Here is a 15,494-nt window from a genome sequence, read left to right as displayed (position 1 = left end):
GTTTGGTATATTACAAAAGTATATTATATATTTTCTTTTAATATGAATTTGAAAACTGTTATTAACAAAGGTCATATGGTCAACAAGTAGAAACATTTATTTTCATGAAATTTTAAAATATAGTATAATAGTTTTTACCTTAAAAGAAACTTTGAAATTGACCATCTTTAAGCTTAAAAACATGCAAAGGGTATCAGCAAACTTAAAAAAAGAAAAAAAAAAAAAAGAAAAGGAAAATAATATATTTCCAGCTGATAATAATCACACCTCTGATTACAGAGCCAATTTAGAATTCAAAATGCGAAAAAGATACCTATATTTACAAATTTTAAAAAAGAAATCACAATCAATCAAGCTAATAAAATATAATGAGGAGAGGCACTGTCCTTTCTATTTTGATACACGTTTAGTGTCCGTTCAAGGTGTACAGAAAATGTGAATTAATTTTTATTGGATTCTTACACCATGTGACATTTTCAGAAAATGTCTGATGATTTATTTTTTTTCCTATGAAACTTTGAAAAAGTTTTTCTTTTTTAATTTTCTATATCTGATCTGATCTGATCTGAGTTCACATAAAATCCTGCATTGTAGCCAACAGTGTTGGCTAAGTTACAAAAACAAGTAATCCACTAAAAATGACTAATTACTTCTTTAAAATTGTAATTTGATTACATTCCTCATTACTGCATTTAAAAAGTAATCAGATTACTAATTACTTTACTTTCAAGTTAACTTTACTTTTCAAATTATCAAACCTAAAAATATGCTACAAAGAGAAACTCATAGTTCTTTCATTAATTTCATATCAACAAAATTATTACTATAATATATATATATTTCTTTTGTTTTGTAAAATAAAGAAAACAAATAGGGTGAGCTTTCTGAATTCTCAGTCTCCGTGAATATCTTCCTGAAACGAGTCACTAGAATGAACGAAAATGACATGAGAAATACAGTATATCTAAAGAAAGCTTGAAGTGTCTACACTGTAAAAAAAATTTTTTTTTTAATTTTAAGGCAACCAGCTTCAGCTGATTTTTAAGTTCTTTCAGCTTCTTGTTTTAAGTTTATACAACAAAAAGTTGACAAATTTCCTAAATAATAAGTTGAGAAAACTCAAAAATCTGCTGAAGCTGGTTGCCTTAAAAAGTTGGCTCAACTTTTCTTTTTTTCATTTTTTTACAGTGTATTATTACATGTCAGTCATGTCGAAAACAAATATTCTCTGATAAAATAATCCACATGAAACCAACGCAAGGTACAGTCTTTCCCGTCTGAGTTTAGCTATAACCTGATCATGCCCACTCACATCGTACGCTATAAGATAACCATTCACGCGAAACCAAGCTTGAGATGTAAACGCTCATGTCACTTCTGTAGAAAGATTCGAGTTCATCTCGACTACTTTTTGTTTTTGGATGATGACGCGCTGTGAGGAATAAACCTTGACCTGTTATGCTGACGCGGTTTAATCCAGTAGTTGATCTCATTCTGATGAGTCATTTATTTTTTCTACTTTATTAGTGTTACTGTGACATAAACTTGTACACATTCACTTGTTGAACGTTCCCAAACTGTAATGCCAGACTAAAACATGTTGAGTGCAACATTTTGAAATATAATAAGCAACATTTCATTGCAATGTTGTAAACGTTGTAGGACTCTCATTTTAGCTTGCATTCTCCAGTGATTTATTAAAGGGCATATTGATTACTTCATATTTTTTATGTAATTTTATTGACATAAGTAACTGTAATCCATTTACATAAATTTAAAATGTAACTCATTACTTTACTGCGTTACCAGGAAAAGTAATTAGATTCCAGTACAGTTACTGAGTAATGCGTTATACCCAACTCTGGTAGCCAACATCTCACATCATATTTTAAGCACAAGAAAAGCTGCATATTTCATATGTGGGATTAGCCAACAGCAATCACGCTAGACAAAGCTTTTATTTATATCATAAATAAAATACCTTCGACTTCATTTGCATTTATGGTGGTATGTGTGGTTTTGACCCCAATGTAGAACCCTCGGTGTTACAAAAACCTAATCCAAACGTCCAAACTTTCCATTCCATTCCCTCATCGCCTGCATTCTGTAGTTTGTAGTTCTTTTTTAGTAATGTTAGCACCAAAAACATGACTACAGCAGCACTGTGTACGCCTGTTACTCCTTATCAGAGTTTGTGCTATTTATGTCTCCACTCCGCTGATAATGACACAGTGACTTGAGAAAGCCGTGTTTTTCTTTGGAAGGCCACAATATGTGGCCTCACTGGTATTTGAACTTTCACACACAGGCTCTTTTGTTCAGAAAAGATGGTGATAGTGAATTGAGAGAAAGGATCGAGAAATAGAGAGCTGTTTAACATGGATGGATTAATTATAATGAATAGTGTAAACAGATTGTTCCTATTTAGTTTTAGCTTTAATATTCATTTATAGTATACACAGATATTTAGCAGATATTCAGCCTTATGTATGTATATTTTGAATGTCTGCCAGTTACTCGACAAAATGACTTCTAGGATTCAGTTTGCATTATTTAGAGACATGCAGAAAAATGTCTCTGGCCACTGCCTCATGTTTTGTTGTTGTTGTTTTTATTCACTGTTTTTAAGAAGGTTCATAAAATCAACTTTTAATAAAATGGCTAGTCAGTGAAAATGAATATAAGAAAATATATACTTTTGCACTTCCCTACTATAGAGATTTGGGTTCTATCACCTCATATGTTCCAAAATCTCTTCTAGATTCTGAGGAGGCGTTTAGCTGGTGTTTTGTTGCTCTATACCCCGGGCCTGCAGTCTCTGACGAGGCCCAGTGGGCCAAATATAACCTGCTGATTTAGGTTCTGCAGTGGGGTCGAAACCAAACTCCATTCCAGACATGGTTTGATTATCTACCTCTCAACACTGACCTGACAAACAAGCACTGCCTCATCACCTTTAGAGCTTTATAACTGTCCCTCTTCATCTGCCAGGCACTGACCGATCACCTACACTTCAATTTGCAATCATTCAAATAAAAATAACTTCAATTCCTGTTTGTTCCTCATAAAAAGCTTTAATAATGCATCAAAGGATCACAATTATGATACTTTTATGATGTTTTTTGTTCTTTGGTAGCTTAAAAGCTTATCAGTACGCTCTTCAAAATTTCTTATCCTGTGCCGACTGAGTAAAAAAAAAAAACCATTGTAATGATTGATAATGTTAGTGAGTAAATGATGACAGAATTTGCTTTTAAACTCTAAGAGGTCATCCACAGTTGGCCTTTTATCTTACTGATCTAAACTTGATTCTCAGGCTAATATTATTACACACGAGAACATATTCTCACGACTTTATCAGAACAGTCGGTGTTGAATTATTCACTTAACAAATTAAAAAAAATCAGACAGTGAAAACCTAATCTGGAAATGACATTATCTTGACTGAGATCCAGTCAAAACACAGCTACAAAAGTCTTGCTTTGATGCAGTTACTCAATATGTAAGATAGGGAAAATTTCAAATGAATTGCATATGAAAACTTAATAATAAGGGTGCCAAAAATATCGGCACCCTTGCAATTCTGTCAGAAAATGCAACACTTCTCTCAGAAATTTGATCCAATTGCAAATGCTTTGGTATGCACATGCTTATTTTGTTTGCACTGCAACAACACAAAAAAACTGAAGAAACATTGAACTTGATATTTCACACAGAACTCAAAAATGAACTGGACAAAATTATTGGCACCTTGTCAAAATGGTAAGAAATAATTGCTTTTCAAGCATGTGATGCTCCTGTAATTTGTATTTAGACACACCTGTGGCAAGTAACAGGTGTGGGCAATAAAGTAATCACACTTGCAACCAGTTAAAATGGAGAAAAGTTGACTCAACCTTTGTGTTGTGTGTCACACTGAGCATGGAGAAAAGAAAGAAGTGTAAAGAGTTGTCTGTGGATTTGAGAGAAACAATTGTGGAAAAACATGGACAATCTCAAGGCTACAAGTCCATCTCCAGAGATCTTAATATTCCTGTGTCCACTGTGCGCAATATCATCAAGAGGTTTACAGCCCATGGCACTGTAGCTAACCTCCCTGGACGTGGACGGAAGAGCAAAATTATTGAAAAATTACAACGAAGGATTGTTTGAATGGTGTATAAAGAACCCCGATTAACTTCCAAACAAATTCAAGCTGTTCTGCAGACACAGGGTACAATAGTGTCAGCTCACACTATCCGTCGTCATCTGAATGAAAAGGGATGACATTATGGTAGGAGACTCAGGAGGACACCGCTGCTGACACAAAAGCATAAAAAAGCAAGACTGGTGTTTGCCAAAATTTATGTGACAAAACCACAATCCTTCTGGGAGAACATACTGTGGACAGATGAGACAAAAGTAGAGCTTTTTGGTAAAGGACATCATGGCACTGTTTATAGAAAAAGAAATGAGGCCTTTAAAGAAAAGAACACAGTCCCTACAGTCAAACATGGTGGAGGTTCAAAGATGTTTTCGGGTTGCTTTGCTGCTTCTGGCACTGGATGCCTTGACTGTGTGAACGGTATCATGAAATCTGATGATTACCAAAGAATTTTGGGGCGCAACGTAGTGGCCAGTGTCAGAAAGCTGTGTCTCCACCAGAGGTCATGGGTCTTCCAGCAGGACAGTGACCAGAAACAAAAAGCACAAAAGCACCGAAACAAATGGTTACAAACAAAGCAATGGAGAGTTCTGAAATGGCCAGCAATGAGTCCAGATCTGAATCCCATAGAACACCTGTGGAGAGATCTCAAAACAGCAGTTGGGAGAAGGCATCCTTCAAATCTGAATGACCTGGAGCAGTTTGCAAAAGAAGAGTGGTCCAAAATTCCAGTAGAGAGGTGTAAGAAACTCATTCATGGTTACAGAAAGCATTTGATTTCAGTTATTTTTTCCAAAGGGGATGCTACCAAATATTAAGTTAAGGGTGCCAATAATTTTGTCCAGTGCATTTTTTTGGTTCTGTGTGGAATTGTATCATATTAGACTTTTCTTCTCAGTTTTTTGTGTTGTTCCAATGCAAACAAAAAATAAACAAACATGTGAGTACCAAAACATTTGCAACTGTAACAATTTTCTGAGAACAGTTTTAAAGTTTAAAGTCGTGACGTATTGTCAAGTATGGTGACCCATACTCGAAATTGGTGCTCTGCGTTTAACCCATCCAAGTGCACACACACAGCAGTGAGTAGTGAACAAATGCACACACACACACACACACACACCGTGAACACACACCCGGAGCAGTGGGCAGCCATGCTGCAGCGCCCGGGGAGCAGTTGGGGGTTCGGTGCCTTGCTCAAGGGCACCTCAGTCGTGGTATTGAGGGTGGAGAGAGCGCTGGACATTCACTCCCCCCACCTACAATCCCTGCCGGCCGGGGACTCGAACCCGCAACCTTTCGATTACGAGTCCGACTCTCTAACCATTAGGCCACGACTTCCCCTCTAACCATTAGGCCACGACTTCCACGACTTCCCCTCAACAGGGTTGCATTTTCTGAGATAATTGCAAGGGTGCTGATATTTTTGGCCATGACTGTATGTATTATTACTTGCAACTGAAACACTGATATCTCATTTTATTCTAACTCTTGAGAGCAACATTCAGGTCCAGAAGGAAATCATTTCTTGCAAATATAATGTTCATGGCCAAAAACCTAACATCTTGTTGAAATGCCTTATGACTGTACATTACTAAGAATGACTCAGGGTAATGGAGACCTCATCTCCATGGTAAAAATGGTCATCACTTGTATGTATCTGTCCACAAGATCACAGGCTGTCACATTTTCTCATAGTTCAAAAATCTCATGGTTCGAAAGTAAGGGTGTAACGATACGCGTATTCGCATTGAACCGTTCGGTACGAGGCTTACGGTTCGGTACGCATTACAAACCGAACGATTCGTTAGACTAATCCTATTACGTTTGGAAAATAAAAGAGCTTAAAGTGTGTGAAATATAATGTTCTCAGTGCCACTGCGCTCAACAAGGCAGCCCAAACGACGTAACAGGCAACGTGCTGTCTGCCCAGTAATAACCTCCCCTTGCTGGGGTGCGTCGAAAGACGATGATCTTGTATCGACGATAGCCAGAGATATTGTCAAAAACATCAGTTATTGGCAATATTAAGAGTATCTGGCATTTCCAATTAATATAGGCCTGTTACATTCTTATTTTTAATAAGATAAGATTAGTCTATTTACTCCTCAACTAATATGTTTTTTAAAAAGGTCTTTTAAAACTGGTCTATTAGGCTATACAATAAATTATAGTCCTATAATTAAAATATTAACACTGCAGTCATCAATAAACATTTATGAAATAAAAAGCTTTTATTTCAAGCACCGACTTTAACCTGTTTAACACTAAATACGTTTCTTCTCATTTTTTATTTTTTTTACTATGTATGGGCCACAAGAGAAATATTAAGAGAATAAATGAAAACAACTATAACCTATATCATTATCAGCATATGTTGAAGTAGATTCGTCTCTCATTGTCTCTGAGAGAATAAGTGGCATCAGATGCCGAAAGCTCCGTCATTACTCCATCATTCCGTTTTTACTTTCACTTTCTGCATAGTGAATTGAATGTTCACCGGCATAAATATTGCGCAGAGTTGGTCTCAATATGTCCTTTTTATGAAATATGTTGCCAAATTGTGCATTTGGTGTAGTAGTTTACACAGTAATTTTTCTGTAGATTACTGATTATGACTAGGGGTTACAAGGACTTCATCTACATGCAAAAAATGGTTGATGTGCAGGCTTGTGGTCTTCACTTCTTTTTATCTATCCCCAAAATCACAGGCTGTCACTTTTTTTATCTTAGGGTTAAAAGGTGCTCAATAGCGCCCCCTATTCAGCTGCAAGCAGCCCTCAGTCTTTTTTAGGGCTGAAGGTGCCATTTGGGACCAGATCAGTTTGTATCTAGTCCAACAAAACCGAATGAGATGAAACAGCCATAAACTGCCATTTCAAGATGTCCGTTTTAGAGGAAGCAGATGTGTTTGTGGATGGAACTTTGATGTGTTTATGTGCTGCTTAAAATGACAGGTAGTTGAGCTACATCCCAAGTGAGCTCTGACCGAGGCTCAGAGCTGCGTAATGAGCGGCTCCCCCACAGATGTGAGAGGACGCTGGAGCAAATAAGAATGTTTAGAAATAAAAGTGTGGCAATAATAATAACAGCAGGGCCAGAGAATGGAAGATATTACATAGTGCTTATCACAAAGGGTCTGGCAGACACAGAGTGGACACAAGTAAAAGACCCTCAATTTTCCTTCCATTGGATTTTTTTTCCATTGACTTGCCTGTCTCTGTACTCAGTGGAAAATTTTCAATAAGCATCTAAGGTAACACTTTAGAATAGGGAACACTTATTCACTATTAACTATGACTTTTCCCTCAATAAATTCCTAATTTGCTACTTATTAATAATTAGTAAGGTATTTGTTAAGTTTAGGTATTGGGTAGGATTAGGGATGTAGAATAAGGTCATGTAGAATAAGGCATTAATATGTGCTTAATTACTACTAATAAATGGCTAATAATATGCATGCTAATAAGTAATATGCATGCTAATAAGCAACTAGTTAAGAGACCCTAAAATAAAGTGTTACTGCATCTAATATCTACTTAGATCAATCTGAGCAGACATTCACAATCAAATTTATCTGCATGGAATGATTTTGAGTGGAGAAGAAAAACCGATAAATCAATCAATTTGATAAATAATTAAAGGGTTAGTACACCTTATTTCTTATTTTTCATAATTTACTCACGCCCAAAGACTTTAAATAATCTTCAAAAATAATTATCTTCCACACAACAAAATTCCGACGCTTCAAAAAGTTCATAAAGAGATAAGTAAGTACAAGTCAAGTAAATACAGTTGAGCTTCCAAAATGTATACTTGTGTTTTGAAGATGAATGAAAGTTTTATAGGTTTGGAATGACATGAGGGTGAGTGAATTTATATTTATGGGTGAACTATGCCTTTCAACAAGAACCAGAGAAAGAAACAGGATGAAAGTTTTGTCTAAAGAAAGCAATGTAGAGAGTTATAAGGAGAGGAGCTCAAGCACAAACTCAGTAACACTTTAGAATAAGGTTCCATTTATTAACATTAACTAACATGAACAAACAATGAACAATGCATTTATTACACTATTTATTAATCTTTGTTAATGTTAATGAAAATACAGTTGTTCATTGTTTACTCATGTTAGTTCACACTACATTAATGTTAACAAACACAACTTGTGAATTTAATAATGCATCAGTAAATGCTGAAATTAACATTAACTAAGATTAATAAATGCTGTAGAAGTATTGTTCATTCTTAGTTCATGTTTACTAATGTTGTTAACTAATGTTAATAAATGGAACCTTATTCTAAAGTGTTACCACAAACTCTCCTGGTTGTAAAAATCACGGAATTTCAGAATCAGACAGAAAGAATTCCAAAAAAGTGAGTCATTTAGAGAAGGCACAAACACAGTTGCGCCGCCGTTCCAAAACTGCTCCAAGGTGAGAAGCAAATTACCTTGGCTAGGCATGAGCTAAAAACCCAGCTCTCCAGTGTGAGCTCACATACTCCGCATCACACATTGGCAGTGCTGGGAATTGGGAGTGTTGATTAATCCCACATCACGCAGGCTCTGTGAAACACCATCTGTGATGCTGTAATGCATCTGTAATGCATACTCTAAACTGCACAATACAACATGGTTTACAAAGGATTTCTACAGAGATTCCACATCATACACGGTCATAGAGTAATGAGTTCATCCTTCAATACAGCATGTACAGAAGGCATACAGACAATTAATTTCACTGAAAACACATCTCTTTTCCACTGAAATGGTTCCACTGAAGAAGAAGTGGCTCTTAAACCTTTTTGTCCTCAACTAGGAACTACTATCATTTATGGATGTGTGGTGGGATGTTCTTTCCATAATTGCTCAACTGGTGTTGTCCCAGGCCTACGTTACAACTATGTTACACTCTTAAAAATAAAGGTGCTCCATGATGCGATAGAAGAACCTTTTCGTCTAAATGGTTCCATAAAGAACCGTTAACATCTGAAGAACCTTTCTGTATTACAAAATGTTCTTTGTTGGCGAAAGAAGGTTCTTCAGATTATAAAAAGGTAAGAAAGAGATGGTTCCTTAAAGAACCTTTGACTGAATGGTTCTTTGTGGAACCAAAAATGGTGGTTCTATGGCAACGCTGTGAAGAACCTTTTAAGCACCTTTATTTTTAAGAGTATATGTGACCTTGGACCACAAAACCTGTCTTAAGTGTCCATTTTTCGAAATTGAGATTTATGCATCATCTGAAAGCTGAATAAATCATCTTTCCATTGATGCATTATTTGTGAGGAAATGACCATATTTGGCTGAGATACAGCTATTTGAAAATCTGGAATCTGAGGGTGCAAAAAAATCTAAATATTGAGAAAATCACCTTTAAAATTTTCCAAATTAAGTTCTTAGCTATGCATATTACTGATCAAAGTTAAGATATAAAATAGAGTATAGAGTACACCCCTACCATTTTTGTAAATATTTTATTATATCTTTTCATGTGACAACACTGAAGAAATGACACTTTGCTACAATGTAAAGTAGTGAGTGTACAGCTTGTATAACAGTGTGAATTTGCTGTCCCCTCAAAATAACTCAACACACAGCCATTAATGTCTAAACCGCTGGCCACAAAAGTGAGTACAGCCCCAAGTGAAAATGTCAAAAAATGGGCCCAATTAGCCATTTTCTCTCCCGGTGTCATGTGGCTCGTTAGTGTTACAAGGTCTCAGGTGTCAATGGGGAGCAGGTGTGTTAAATTTGGTGTTATCGCTCTCATTCTCTCATACTGGTCATTGGAAGTTCAACATGGCACCTCATGGCAAAGAAACTCTCTGAGGATCTGAAAAAAGTATTGTTGCTCTACATAAAGATGGCGTAGGCTATAAGAAGATTGCCAAGACCCTGAAACTGAGCTACAGCATGGTGGCCAAGACCATACAGCGGTTTAACAGGACAGGTTCCACTCAGAACAGGCCTCGCCATGGGTGACCAAAGAAGCTGAGTGCATGTGCTCAGCGTCATATCCAGAGGATGTGTTTGGGAAATAGATGTATGAGTGCTGCCAGCATTACTGCAGAGGATGAAGGGGTCAGCCTGTTAGTGCTCAGACCATACGCCGCACACTGCATCAAATTGGTCTGCATGGCTGGTGTCCCAGAAGGAAGCCTCTTCTAAAGATGATTGACAAGAAAGCCCGCAAACAGTTTGCTGAAGACAAGAAGACTAAGGACATGGATTACTGGAACCATGTCCTGTGGTCTGATGAGGCCAAGATAAACTTATTTGGTTCAGATGGTGTCAAGTGTGTGTGGCGGCAACCAGGTGAGGAGTACAAAGACATGTGTGTCTTGCCTACAGTCAAGCATGGTGGTGGGAGTGTCATGGTCTGGGGCTGCATGAGTGCTGCCGGTACTGCGGAGCTACAGTTAATTGAGGGAACCATGAATGCCAACATGTACTGTGACATACTGAAGCAGAGACTGGGCCGCAGGGCAGTATTCCAACATGATAACGACCCCAAACATACTTGAAGACAACCACTGCCTGGACTGGCCATGCATGTCTCCAGACCTAAACCCTATTAAGCATCTGTGGGGCATCCTCAAACGGAAGGTGGAGGAGCACAAGGTCTCTAACATCCACCAGCTCCGTGATGTCGTCATGGAGGAGTGGAAGAGGACTCCAGTGGCAACCTGTGAAGCTCTGGTGAACTCCATGCCCAAGAGGGTTAAGGCAGTGCTGGAAAATAATGGTGGCCACACAAAATATTGACACTTTGGGCCCAATTTGGACATTTTCACTTAGGGGTGTACCAGCGGTTTATACATTAATGTCTGTGTGTGGAGTTATTTTGAGGGGACAGCAAATCTACACTGTTATACAACACTCACTACTTTACATTGTAACAAAGTGTCATTTCTTCAGTGTTGTCACATGAAAATATATAATAAAATATTTACAAAAATGGTAGGGGTGTACTCTATACTCTATTTTATATCTAAACTTAACTTTAATCAGTAATATGCATAGCTGAGAACTTCATTTGGACCATTTTAAAGGCGATTTTCTCAATACTTAGATTTTTTTGCAGCCTCAGATTCCAGATTTTCAAATAGTTGTATCTCAGCCAAACATTGTCCTTTCCTCACAAATCATGCATCAATGGAAAGCTGATTTATTGGCATAAAAGAAAAATCAATCATTTTTACCCACACAATGTAATATACCCCAGAGACTTAAGACTGGTTTTGTGGTATAGCTTACATCCATACAATTTGACAAAATTTTAGAGACAGCCCCTTTCTTACGGTTTATTTATTTGTTTGTTTCTATATTTTTTATTTATTTTAATCTATTTGATTTCTGTATTTCATAATGTATTGTAATAAACTGTAATTTTAAAATTAAATTAATTTAATTTTAATATTACTTGTGGCTCTTAGAATAAAGCCAGGATTTGATGGCATAAACCTGCGGGAATAAATTACTTACATTAAAGTTGGCATGAAATAAAAATTAACCTTATCTAAATGCATATTATTAATTTTGTAATGAATGATTCATCCATGTTTCATTTTATGCATTTTTTACCTCCAAAAATGTCAAATGTCAAATGGGACTTTTAGTCTCGTCAGATTAAACTCTTCTTAAACTTAAAATGGACTACCCATATCAACTAGCTAAGACATCAGCAAAAGGACTATTTGCAGTGGAAAACACTGCTGGAGCCTCCTTCAATCTCAGTGTCACTAATGGAACTGCTGCTGAATTGTAAACAGAGCTGTTAAACTGAGCAAAGCCAGGACTCAGAAGAGCAAAGTAGTTGAGATGATCGTGTTTTGATTGATAAAAAGAAATGCATGGCCAGTGTGAAGCCCAGAGTGTGAGTCTGGAGCTGATTTCACAGGCCGCTGCACTAACCGCTGTTTGATGGTGTTGCGGGGGCCCGTCCGCCCTAATTGAGTTACAAAGAAACTACAGGCTCTGATAGGAGACAGCTGCACCTCCTCGTACAAACCCAGCACAGAGGCTAGCATTACTGCAGGGGGTGATGGGAAACCGATCACACCATGTCATTTAACACACCAGCAACCTACCATTCAAATCAACAAATCACCCTCAGTGAGAACAAACAATGTCAGCAAGACACCGCAGTTCCTGTCTATCTTTCTGTGAAACCTTCATAATTCCTGCATTCTCATGTAATGCACTAATAAATCAACTCTGTCAACTCTCTATGTACCATATATCTCTCTCTTTCTCTGCTGGCAGCAATTCCCTGTTAGAAGGAAAGGGTGTTGACTCTATTGAAAGAGCTCATTATGTGACTGATAGTCCTCCCAAAATTTCAGTTCACTAAAACATCCTCTAATTAGATGCCAAATAATGCAAGATAAGCAAAACATAACAGTCACAGTGGTCCCTTGGGCCATGCGAAGCTTTTGGGGAACGGGAGCAGATGGGTGGGAAACAGGGAGTTTGTTTAGGAGAACGATAGGCAGAAGATATGGAATCATACAGGGGAAAATGAGGAAACAGGCAAAGATGGTGGTTGGAAGACTAGTCCATTTTAAGGATGTTAAAAGTACTGGCACTTGGTTACAAAGTAGAAACTAAAATAAAAATCAGACTATCTAAAGTAAAAACCTTTCTACTGTATGGGTAGTATAAAGTACCAATTTTGAAAAAAAAAAAATATTAATTTGAACAATTATTTGAAAAAGAGTGGATCTCATTTGAATTAGATACTAAACCGCTTAAAGGACATGTTAGTATATTCGTTTTCAAAATTGCTCTCGAGGACAGAAATATCACTGCCATTGATAACAACTATTGATATTTTGGCGTTGTGATATACCATCGAAATCATTTAAAAATTAATTAACTATGAAAGCCATTTGGCGCCTCATTTAAAAAACAAAAAGTAGTAATTTTATTTCTCGCAATTGCAACTTTCTTACACAACTGAGATTTAATTTTCTTTATTTGCGACTGTCTCACTGTCACTTTATTTCTTAAAATTACAGCTTTTTCTTGTAATTTTGGTTATGTTTTTCATGACTGCAATTGTATTTGTCACAGTTGTGATATTATAGGAATTTCTGGCTTTATATCACACTTTATATTTCAAACATTGTGGTATTACAGTGTTAGAAAATATGGTCAAAAATGTACTTTAGGAGTACAACAGCTTGTCAATGGTGCAGTAGCCTTAAAAAGACAACCTTGTACCCTATCTACTACTATTGCGAATGCAATACAACTGCAACTTTATTTCTTATTTGAAACCGCACCTCACTGCGTCTCAGATGCAGAAACGCAAAGGCAATTTTTACTAAACGCAAAAAGGAAACATTAGATCTTAAAAACAACTCTATTAGTTATACAGTTGGTTTTCTGGAAATAATGCAATGTTTGCAGATTCTCTGTGACTACGTTAGAGTAACACATTGTTAACTTTGCTTTGATTTGTGCTGTCAAGAGATTTTCTTGTAAATTTGATCAAATCACTGCCATGTGTCTGTACATGATCTTTCCTATGACTCAGTTTGACTGCACTCTATTTAAAACAATGTAGAGTTATGTGAATGTTTGGCACTGTTCTAAATATAAATCTGTGTGTGTGTAGTTTGACTGCATCTTGGTTCTTTCTGGATGGCTGAAAGAGAATAAATGAGGTAAAGATTGAGGGTTAGATCAATCTGTTGAGTTTTGTTATCAGCACTGCTCAGTGATCTGTGACCTCTCAACCTGAAGCCCCTTTAGTGACTGTGATGTCTATCTGCCTGCGTCTGAGCGCACAAACACAGATATATCTACCTCATCAGCTCTCTCTGCAAACATATAAAAGCACATAGGCAACCGATAGCAATCACACTGTGTTTGTGTGGACTTTTATAAATTTTGGGGCAAGTTTGGATGACACATCTGATAGCCCTAAGCCTCCTGATGTGTGTTATCTGACAATGTGCACAAACACAAGCTTGACCTCATTAAAGACGACCACAGACACAGGTTCCTCTTTTTGATGAACATGCACTTTTTTGCCTCAGTGCACAGAAATTAATTTACAAAACAGCTGCAAAATGCATGCAGTATTTCAGAACCTGTATTATATTATATTCACTTAATTCCCGACATCCAGTTTAACCAGGCACTAAACATGCTAAATTGAGGTTTGAATATTTAAATTCGCTTCCATTTTTTTCAGCATCAACACACCCCCTTCCTATATCAATTAAACTTATTATAGATTCATATTATAGATTTGCCTTATTCAGTCTAAAATTATATTCTTAATAAGTATTTTTGTTTATTTTTCCTCTTAAAATATCTAAAAATACTTCAGTTTTAAGTTTACATGAGAAAATAAATTGACTTATTTTTAGAGAATATATTTTTAATAGTGCATGTATACAGTGAATATATTTTGAGTGTACTGTATTTTGTTTTATTGCACTGAATAGCTTTTAAGTTGAAACAATTTAAAAAGATGACAATATACACAAAACAAACTTATATTCAAGACAAAATATAGTAGAACCAGTCTAAATACTAAATGTTTTATGAAGTTTTGCTACTAAGAAATAAATATATCTTCTTTTAATGGTTTATTTTAGATATTTTTAACATAAAACGTAAAATATTGTTCAAATTAACCAAAAGACAGTTTTTAGGACACAAAACTCTAAAGAGTCATTTGATGATAAAAAAATAAAACATTGTTTAAAAAAAACCCCAAAAACTAAATTTTATTTAAAATATTTGTGCTTATTTTCTAATTTGTCAAATGATGAAGTATTTTGTCTATTTCCCTCTAAAAAATAATTAAAAAAATACTTGACAAGGTAAATTTCCATAAGATATTAATACTTTAAATAATACTATTTAATACTTTAAAGTTTAGTGCAGTTTTTCTCCTTAAGTAAATGTATTCTCTTTTAAGGATTTGTAGATACTTTTAAATGTATAACATTTTATATCATTAAAATATTAACAGAAAGACTAATAGTAGTTATTTTTTTTGCAGTGCACAAAACTCAGTGCTATTTTGCTTGGTGCATAAATTGTGCTATTACCACAGATAGAGATGATAAAACAATAAAATGATGATCAAATGATGGAGAATAGCATTAGAAACAATGTCAATTGTTCAAACTGATTCTCATACTGGAGGTGGCGGTGTTGTCACTGCCCCCTTCACCTCGTCAAAATTTCATGTTTGGGTTTGCGAGGCTCCAGTCTCTCTATCGAAGGATTCCACCTGATAAAACAATCATCCGCTCTGCCTCACGTTGAGCCGCGGCCAAGAGCTGGCGTTTGATGTTTAACTTTCGCTAAATTGATTAGACAAAG

At 36.1% G+C, this 15,494-nt stretch overlaps 1 protein-coding gene across 1 annotated transcript in view; it reads right to left on the bottom strand.

The window, feature by feature from the left end:
• The window catches only part of LOC306878698 (transforming growth factor beta receptor type 3-like), a 137,128-nt gene that overhangs the window by 56,276 nt on the left and 65,358 nt on the right, over window positions 1–15,494 (bottom strand). The gene's annotated exons all lie outside the window — the stretch shown is intronic.

This window comes from Barbus barbus (genome assembly GCF_936440315.1).
Source record: "Barbus barbus genome assembly, chromosome: 13".
Taxonomy (NCBI): domain Eukaryota; kingdom Metazoa; phylum Chordata; class Actinopteri; order Cypriniformes; family Cyprinidae; genus Barbus; species Barbus barbus.
Note: the sequence above shows the minus strand (reverse complement) of the source record. Positions and strands in the feature narration are given on the sequence as shown.